Source organism: Pristis pectinata, chromosome 17, assembly GCF_009764475.1.
Source record: "Pristis pectinata isolate sPriPec2 chromosome 17, sPriPec2.1.pri, whole genome shotgun sequence".
NCBI lineage: Eukaryota > Metazoa > Chordata > Chondrichthyes > Rhinopristiformes > Pristidae > Pristis > Pristis pectinata.
This window is the reverse complement of record NC_067421.1, coordinates 16,593,872-16,603,698: the sequence shown is the minus strand read 5'-3', so window position 1 is coordinate 16,603,698 and position 9,827 is coordinate 16,593,872. Positions and strand designations below refer to the sequence as shown.

Below are 9,827 nucleotides of genomic sequence, written 5' to 3'. Positions count from 1 at the left end.
TCACGCAGCACACCTTCCCAACAGAGCTGTGACTGTGAACCGTTCGTTCACCGTCCCTGTGTTCATTTGAACTCATCCTCCAGCGAATTTCCACATCAATGTTCGTTTTATTTCCATTTAAATACTCTATCGGTGCATGCCTGTGACCTGCCAACTAACAATATCAATGTTCTGCTGTGTCGGGTCTCTGAAGACACTCTGTTTTGCCTCAATACTAACAACATAGTTTTGAGCCTCTCCTGTTGTGAGATGTCAGGGAAGGTTGTGCGTTCTCGGATACTATTAAGAGCGAGGTCGATACTTTATTGAATCCCAACTAATTTACGTCTGAATTTATCCTTATCTATCCTCATTCATTAAGCCACGATGTCTGGAGGATCCCATATTCCTCAGTGGCTTGGGTGCCAACTACTCGGTGTTTCAGAAGTGGATTACTTTGGGGCCCAACGCCTAAAATATCATCATTCTCACCACCAGCTCCGCCCCACGACACTCCTCCATCCCCACACGCATAAACAGTGAAATATTTAAATATTGATTATTACATAACTGATCACGATGGGGATTTACGGCCCGCGATGCTATTTCAGACTTGGTTGAATTTTTGGTCGGTGCCTGAAAACACCATTGAACCACGTTGCGTCCGATTATTTTGAATGCAAGGCTCAGGAGCTGTCTATTCGACCCTCCCCCCCCCCCCCCCCCCCCCCCCCCCCGTCCTTCGCTGACACTCGTGTTCCATCCCCCGTTCACATACTCTTCCTGTGCCCTGATGCTTTCCCCTTGAGGATCTTTGTGGCATTCTCCTTATCCGTGTCGCAGCCGCAAGAGACACGCCATTCCCACTTCTGTCCTGGAAGGGAAAGCCAGGCGGGCAGGGAAAAAGATTCAAGGATGTGCCCAAAGCTTCCTTGAAGAAATGCAACACCCCCACTGACTCCGGGGCATTTGTGGCGTACGTCTTCGCAAAGCGAAGGAGCAGCATTCCAGATGGTATGGAAAACCCTGAGGTTGCACATTGAGCCCACGCTTAGGGGCGGAAGGAGCAAACCACCTTACAAACTCCCCACCTGCCGCTTCTGTGGTTCTCTCTTCGGCCTCGTCAGTCACCCCAGAAGCACAAAGCCGGAGTGGCAACAATTCATCCTCGATCCAGGACATTACGCAAGGAGCTTTCCGTAAACAATCCATATTCTAATCACTCTGGGAAATGAAATTTCCCATGTACATGCTATTGGATCAAGCACTAACTTTCTTTTATTGAATCCCTAGTAAAAGCACCGCTCTACTCCCGACATCTCCGGGATTTTATAGACAACTATTGAGCCATTAAGATGGTAAAGGGACAGAATAATTTAACACAACATATAAATTAGGAAACCGATCATTTTAAAAATAATATACTCCACCTTTTTTTAATTAGAACTGAATTCCAACAGTTGCTCGCTTTGAGAAACTCTGTGGAAACAAGACTTAATTCACAAGTGGTTTGGGAAAATGTAAGATTTAGTTGCAGGGTATGAGTGTATATTTCAGGTCAGTAGGTGACCCACTTCATAAATCTTTTACCAATCGATACTTACACAATTAACCTGGAATATTTCTGTGATAATGCGGCACATCAGCCAATCTGTCCTACAATAACCGAGCATGGTTTTCCACAGCAACTACAGCATAACTCTGGATGTGTTTTTGTTTAGTTTTGGCCGTTTTCACTGAAGGATCTTAGTGCATAAGAAAAGTGTATAATATTTAAACAGAACTAGATTATAAACTTGTGTAAATCTAACAAAAGTTTATAATCCAACAAAAAATCCAACTGCTAAACTGCATCGGAAAGCTCTCTGAGTTAGTTCGTGCCCACGCCGAGTTCCATTCGCTAGTTCATCTTTTTGTTTCCACGCCGCTCCTCCCTCCATGTCTCCCAGAAATGTCAAGGTAGGCTTTGAAACTGATGTCTGTGTCCATTTCGAATGTATCCGGGGAGCTATGTGTGGTTGCTTCCATCTCCTGTCAAAACAGACGGGATGGAGGTCTGTACCAGGGGTCTGTTTAAAGCAGCAACATTACTTGTTACCATCGGTGGGATCGACGGGCGCCAAGTTTGGGTTTGTTTGGCCGGAGCCCCATTTGTCATTGGAAAGAGATCCGCCGCAGCAAATTTATAATCGATGGCAAGAAATTAAAAACAAAGGAAGGAAAAATCAAACGTTTAATGTTAATGTTTTATAATGAAAATAGCTTCCATAAATTGCAATATTTGCAACGCCTTTTTAAAATAATAACGCCCCGTATTAAACTAAAGAACATTTGGAATGTCCCACAATGTTCTCAGCATCACTTTGAAAAACACTGTAAAGTCACGTTATAATGGGAATCTGACAATGAATCGCGAATGCTTTTGCTTTCGGCATTATGAAATTTAAAGTCACTATCTCGGTCGTTCGTGATCTGTGCACACCGCAGAGAATTCTGTGGCACATGAAAATATTCTCTCGTTTTCCGTCAACTGTTCTGGGGCGAAGAGGCAACGTGTTGATGTAATGCTTTAGTATTTATAACGTCGTTTGTTGTCAACGATCCGTGACTTTTTGGACGCGCGGATTCTATAATGAGGGTTATATTGTTCCACTCTACTCGTAAAAGAAACTGGTTGGCCGTCCAAGTTAATTCGTTTAGTGATGACAGAGGAAGAGAGGCACATTAAATAATGCCTCCCCACGACCCACGGCGCTGGATGGACCTGCTACATATTAATGCTGCTTCCAGGTTCTCGGGATAGACAGAGAGGGAGAGAGCTTGGAGCTTGTCACCAGTGGGGATCGAGGTAAAAGTAGGAGCGGTCAAGACGAAGTGACTGCACAAGGAAGCCAGAAGAGACATCGGTAAATCCAACGGTGGAACAAGGTAGGTGGCTAATGCTCACCAGCACCTGGCTTATTTCTTTATATAAGGCAGTGGCTGCATTGTACTTTATTCCCAGTTTTCGGTGCCTTGGCTAGTCAGTGAGGAGAACGAGGAAAGATTTTCATCGCGATAGATAATAGCTCTTGGCGTTTCTGTGAGCTTCTGCCTTGGTAACAGAAGGTTTGGGACACAAGGAAGAACAGTTAATCTTTGGAGTGGGATCGTTTGTTCAGCTCACGGGATGGCGTTCTTGCGGCAGTTAACCTGAGCATCTCTGCCTCGATTAGCTAAGAGTGGAGGGGACTATTCCCATTGCCCTTACCGGGACTGGACTCAGATGCGCTAATATACTACTCGGGGACATCAAGGCACATGAACATTTCGGAACGTAAAGGTGCCAGCGGTGGTTTACATAAAGGGGAGTTTGAAACGGTGAGTTCAGAGAAACCTTGCTCTGAAAGGACAAACTAGAAGAGGTTTCCAACTATGCCAAAACATTGTTGAATCGTTGAATCCGCAGTTGGCCAGCCTTCTGCAATATTATACACTCATAGTTCTCGAAACGTGGAACGTTATTGTCTTTGGTAAACATCTTTCCTTTCCCTTCTGTACCTTATTGGGGTGTTTATCGCAGTAAGGTGTTCGGGCGGAACCGCAGCGAGGTGTTGGTTCTCTTGTTGGCCCCAGTATCTGCGAACTCACCTTCCTTTGGAGAGCCGGCTAGTTTGTCCCCGCAGAGAGTACTAGGTGAGCGAAGATGAACTTCACTGCCAGCGAGGATTCACCTTCACAAGCAAATGAATCTTCACAAACAGATGAATGAATCTTGTGTAGAGGAAAGATCATTGGCCGGCGGTGTCATGATAGCGGAACCGCCACTTCCTCGCTGCCGAGCACAATGTGGAACTTTCATGGGCTCTAGGTTGGAGATACTTGTTAAATAAAACCACAGTTTTATGAAAATGGTGACACTTCAAACCTGCGGATCTAAGTTGAGAATCAGAATAATGTTGCGTATCAGGAATTTCACTTGTCAACCATTTGCGTTAATGTAGTGGTCGTCACATTAAACTTTACAGGAACATTATCAGATACACGTTGACACTAAGTCACACCAGAGCAAGTTTGTGCAAAGAAAATGGATTTGGGAAGTATCTTAAGTGAGAGGGAAGTGGTAAAGACTAAGAGATTTGAAGGCCACGTTGCAGACGGCTGAAAACATCACCAATGGCGAGGAGAATGAAGTGATCAATACCCAGAAATGTAGAGTTACAACAAGGCAGAGCTGGGGCTGGGGCTGGGGCTGGGGGTGGTAGGGCCGGTGGAGGTTACAGAGCCACTGGGAGATTCGAACGCGAGAATGAGAACTGTAGATGGAAACGTTTACGGAGTAGGCGAGGGGCAATGCGTGACACGTTCTCGTATACTGGAGGACTCTCCCTCGTTGCTGTCAGTTCTTCCCAATACCACCGGGTATCCTGTAAAAGGAAAGATCCTCCTTACCCCCACTCGCACTCACTGGTTTTAGTCAGAATGAAAACAAAACTACAGATGCTGGAAATCCCAAATATACACAGAAAATACTGGAAACACTCAGCGGGTCGGGCAGCGCCCATGCAGAGAGAAACAGAGTCAATGTTTCAAGTCGGAGGACAGTTCAGACCAAGAGTATCCGACCTGAAACTTTGACTGCGTCTTTCTCCACCGATGCTACCGACTGCTGAGTTTTGCCAAAATTTTCTGTCCTTGCATTGATTTTACGCAGAAGTTTATTGTGCCCGCAGCAAAGAGCAAGGACTAGACGTCGTTATACTGCTAAGTATTAGATCGTGTTGGGTTGTCGTGTGAGGCCAGTAAGGACCATTAACATTCACATTGAAAATGATTTGATTTACGAATAGAAAGTGCACGTTTTACAATTGTGCAGCTGAAAGGCTGAATAGAGCTCGAACCACGAGAAGCTTAAGGTGGCCAGATCGGAAAGTAGATCACATTTATCGTAGAGAAGCGAGGTTAGTGCTCGAGACTGATGCTTCTTGTTTTTCTGAAGGATTAACCCGTCTCTCTCCTTCAGAAACGCCTTTTGCCAATGTTAAATCTGCTTGGATTCAGATTTTCTAGTTTCTGTATTTCACTTGTCACCGTCGCAGGATAAAACCTCTCGAGCCTTGGGCAACACTCGGATGCGATTTCCCGTGTTGTCAGGAACTTTGCTTACACTGGGGTACCACTGTAGAGGTTTTATAGTCACAATTTTTTAAGAGATTGGTGGATGAAAAGTGGTGGATTTCTGAATACTGTATTACTGCATAAAATATTCGACTGTGTAATCATTGACAACGTCTCCACCAGTATGCGGAATGATTCCTTTTTCTGGGAACCCATGGCAACTGAGTTGGTAATGCTGGGCCTGCGTACGTCCAATTAATAGTTGGTACTCAAATAAAAACAAATGCTGGAAACATTCGGCCGGTCGGGCAGCATCTGTATGAGAGGTACAGGGGTTACGTTTTCCGATCGATGATCCTCCATCTGCACAAGGTTGAACAAAAACGTTAACTCCGTTCCTCTTTGCAGAGATGCTGCCTGACCTGCGGAGTATTTTCAGAACTGGTTTTTATTTCAGCTTCCAGCCGACGTCGAAATTTTGCTTTCTCGTTAATCATTGGTGCTATATCACCGTGTAGAATTTTGATTGGATTGGTCCATGTGAAGTTACTGGGATTTACACTTGAAGAGGCGTTATCCCTCCTTGGGTGAACTCCCATTCGAAGATCAACGAAGGATTGCAAACGCTCTCAAAAAACGTTCGCGAGCTTGGCAACACATTCGTTTACCGAACAAGGTAATATTTTCAGGAAGAATTCCGCTAGTCAAGGTAACGTTTCTGCATGAGTCACGTTTATACATTGAAATTCTACGGCCAAAAGAGCAAAGAGTATAAGTTTTTTCTCAAAGCTTAAAAATAAAGAGTTTGCTTCAAGTATTAAAGTTAAAACCTTTGCTTTCCATGAGTATTATCACCTGCTCTGTAACCGCGCGCCCTAGTGGCAGGAGAAAGGACCAGACACGCCGCATGTGAGTCGAACTCGCTTGAGAGAAGACTCTTAGCAGGGGCCATGTCAAGTCAAGTCGAGTTTATTGTCAAATGCATCACCAGGATGGAGGTACAGGTACAATGAAAAATTTGCTTGAGGCAGAATCACAAAGCCAATAACACACGGAACACCAATTGTACAGGACAGTGAAGAATAAAAGAAACTGTGCAAAACAAGACATTCGTGCGAAAAAACACGATCAGAGACCAGTCTACGCTAGTACAAGAGGTGGTCTGCAGTGTTCCATTGCTGAGGTAGGGTTAGGATTGTGCAGGTCGGTTCAAGAACCTGATGGTTGTAGGAAAGTAGCTGCTCCTGAACCTGTGGTGTGGGAGTAAAGATTTTTAAAAGGTGTAACTTCTTTTATTTGAGTGATAAATATTACAATTTGTACTTTAGATGAGTTTTTATCAAATTATTCCATTTTAACATTTTAAAAACTTTCTGTCCACCTGTTTCTTTCACTGCTGATGCAAAGTTGGAATTGATATTAGAGATTTCTGTTTAAGGGTGTGCATGTGTATGGGCAGTTACTTCTGTTTGAAATTACAGTCAGTGTGTGCTGATAACATTAAGGCAGTGGAGTACAACTTTTTGGTTGTGGAGCGGGCAAGAGTGGTGGTTGCAACGTTTGATGGTTGGTCACAAGAAACAAGTTTCATTTTTAACTGGATGTGACAGATATGACTATGCTTGGCCATGTTGCAAGATACAAATGCACAGTTCCCCTGCTCCTTTGGCAGCCCTCACCTGCCCTTCACAACCCCTCGCTACCCTCTCACAACCACTTGCTATCCCCTCGCTGTTCCATCGCAGCCCCCTCACTTGCCCCCCTCACTTGCCCCCTCTGCCATCTCACTTCACCCTTAAACGCCCCACACTGCCCACTCACTGTCTCCTTGTGGCCTCCTCGATATCCCTCACTACCCCCTTTACCATCATTACCTACAGCCTTGCTGCCCCTTTGCCAACCCATCACCACTCCCCTCACTCACTGTTCCCTTGCCACTCCACTCCCTGCTCACTCACAGCCCCTCTCACCACCCCTCACTGCTCCACTTGTCCATTTAAAGCCAGAATTTTTCACATCTGGTGCATTTTAAAGACAAAAGCAAGAATCCTGCCCTTGGACCAAAGCACCCAGGTGTGGAATGCTGCACGAATTGATATGCCATCCTCGTGCAGGGTCTGACTAACTTTCTATTTTTTCAGTATTGGGCGAGTTCATTTTGGTGTTAGTTTTTCCATTTAACAATTTTAACATGGAATTTCTTTAATTGTTTTCGTCAATATAAACAATTACCTGCCAGCTGTTAAACGTAAATGGTATTGCAACTGGGACACCAATCACTGACAACATCTGAGGAACTATTACAAGGAACATAGGTGTGGCTTAAACACATATACAAGTAGAAGATTTTTGCGATGTGCCAAGTGCAGCTTCAACTGTGTAGGGAAGTCAGAGGTTTGGTAAATATTGGGTCTGGCAAGGGATTGAGGTCATTCTAGAATCTAGTAGAGCTGTAGTGACCCAAGTTCAATCCCGACCTCCGGTGCTGTCTGTGTGGAGCTTCCTTGCTCTCCCTGTGACTGCGTGGGTTTCCTTCAGCTGCTCTGGTTTCCTCCCACATCCCAAAGACGTGCAGATTAGTGGATTAATTAGCCACTGTAAATTGCTCCATGTGTACAGTTGAGTGGTAGAATCGGGTGGGAGTTGATGAGAATGAAAAAAAAATTGGATTAATGTAGGCGGTTGATGGTTGACTGAAGGTCCTGTTTCTGTGCTGCATTGCTCTATCTCTCCATGGATCTCTAGTACACCAAAGTCTAGAACTGGAAATGGACATAAATCTGGACTTCAGTCAAATGATTGAAATCTCTGACCTCCTGACTGACCTGACTCAGGGAGGTCAGAGAGCTTATCATTTGGACTGAAATGAAATGATTTTTCAGTCCAAATGATAAAATCTCTGACCTCCCTGCATGGGTTAGTGTTTGACATGGGCTCTAGTCTCTGATGCCTTACCCATGCAGGGAGGTCAGAGATTTATAAGCATGGGATCGGTAAGGGATTGAAGTTATTCTAGGATCTGGCTATAGTTTCTGCACAGAATTTAACTAATTTTAACTTGCATGGAGACACAAGAGACTACAGATGCTAGAATCTGGTGCAAAACAAAAACCACTGGAAAAACTCAGCAATCTATTGGTTCAATCTGCCAGCCACAGCCTCCATTACATTCCTCCTGGTGTCCACAGCATGGGCCATTCCTTTTAAGGATGTGGATGTCCTGGGGATTCCTGGGGAGAGTAACAAGCCTACTGCTGGGACAGTTGGTGTGTCCAGCAGCCAGCTGAGCTAGAAGTGGGGCTGTGAGGATGGTGAGCCCATGCTGGACAGAGATGGTGTAGCGTGTACTCAGGGAAGACAGAAATCAAACTGCTGGAGGAACTCAGTGGGTCAGGGAGCATCTGTGGAGGCAAAGTGATGGCTGACGTTTTGGGTCGAAACCCTGCATCAGGACTGAGAGTGTGAAGGGAAGATGGTCAGTAAATAGAGGTCAGAGGCAGGGGTGAGACAGAGGCTGGAAGGTGATAGGTGGAACCTGATAAGGGAAGGATGATGGGCAGATGGCGTCAGGTAGGGGAGCAGGTAGGAAAGGTGAACCAAGGGAGAAGAAACACAGGTCTATGGGTGATGGACAGATGGAAACAGGTAGGGGAGGAGGAGATAGGGGGTGGGGTAATGAGTCCTGGTAACAAGAGTGTCCAGCTCCCCTCTACACTCTCAGTCCTGATGCAGGGCATCAACCCAAAACATTGACTGTCCCTTTGACTGTAAAGATGCTGTCTGACCCAGTGAGTTCCTCCAGCAGTTTGTTTCTTGCTCCAGATTCCAGCATCTGCAGTCCCTTGTGTCTCCATACTCAGGGATGAATGTGTGCCCTGGGATCGTGTGACACGACAGCATTGTAGAAGCTTTATTTTGTTGGCCCTCATCTCCACAACCCCATTTTGTGCATTTTTATTTGTTTCATTTTAAAATAACTTTGCTTAAAAGGGCCACAAAACTTACATTAAAATGATAATATAAAAAAAACTGGAAGTCTGAAATACAAACAGAAAACGCTGGAAATACTCAGCAGGTCAGTTTCTCTTTCCAAAGAAGCTGACTGACCCTCCTGAGAGTTTTCAGCTTTTTCTGTTTTGAAATTAAAAGGTCAAATGTTAAGGTAATGTACAAGATGGAGAGACTGTCCATTTAAAGCCAGAAATTTCACATGTCGTGCATTTTAAAGACCAAAGCAAGAGTCTTGTCCTTTGATCAAAATGCCCAGGTATGGAACGCTGCACATCCTTGTGTGGGGCTCTGCTAATCTTTATATGGCTTCAGTTTTTCAGTATTGGGTGAGTTTACTATGGTGTTAATTGTTCCATGTAGCATTTAACAACTTTAACATGGGATTCCTTTAATTGTTTTAGTCAATGGTAAACAATTGCCTGCCAGTTGTCAGATATAGATGGTATTGCAAATACTGCCAACATATGATGGAAAATTACAAGGAACTTGAGTGTGGCTTAAACATGTATTTGCGATGTGAAAGGTGCAGCCTGAACCATGCAGGGAGGTCGGAGATTTGGCATGTGGATTGACAAGGTATTGATGTCATTCCAGAATCTGTCTATAGTTTCTGCACAGAATTTAACTAGTTTTAACTGGTCTGGGGACACAAGAGAGTAAAGATAGTGGAATCTGGTGAAAAACTGTTGGAAAAACTCATTAACCTATTGGTTCTTTTACAGTTTCAGTCAATGGTCAAC

General features: G+C 44.6%; 1 protein-coding gene across 1 annotated transcript in view; it reads left to right on the top strand.

Moving 5' to 3' along the window:
* The first annotated feature begins 2,800 nt into the window (after positions 1-2,800).
* The window catches only part of nos1 (nitric oxide synthase 1 (neuronal)), a 73,236-nt gene continuing 66,209 nt past the window's right edge, over positions 2,801-9,827 (top strand). The window contains 1 exon segment of the mRNA XM_052031986.1: positions 2,801-2,907. The gene's annotated coding sequence lies outside the window, so the exon portion shown is untranslated.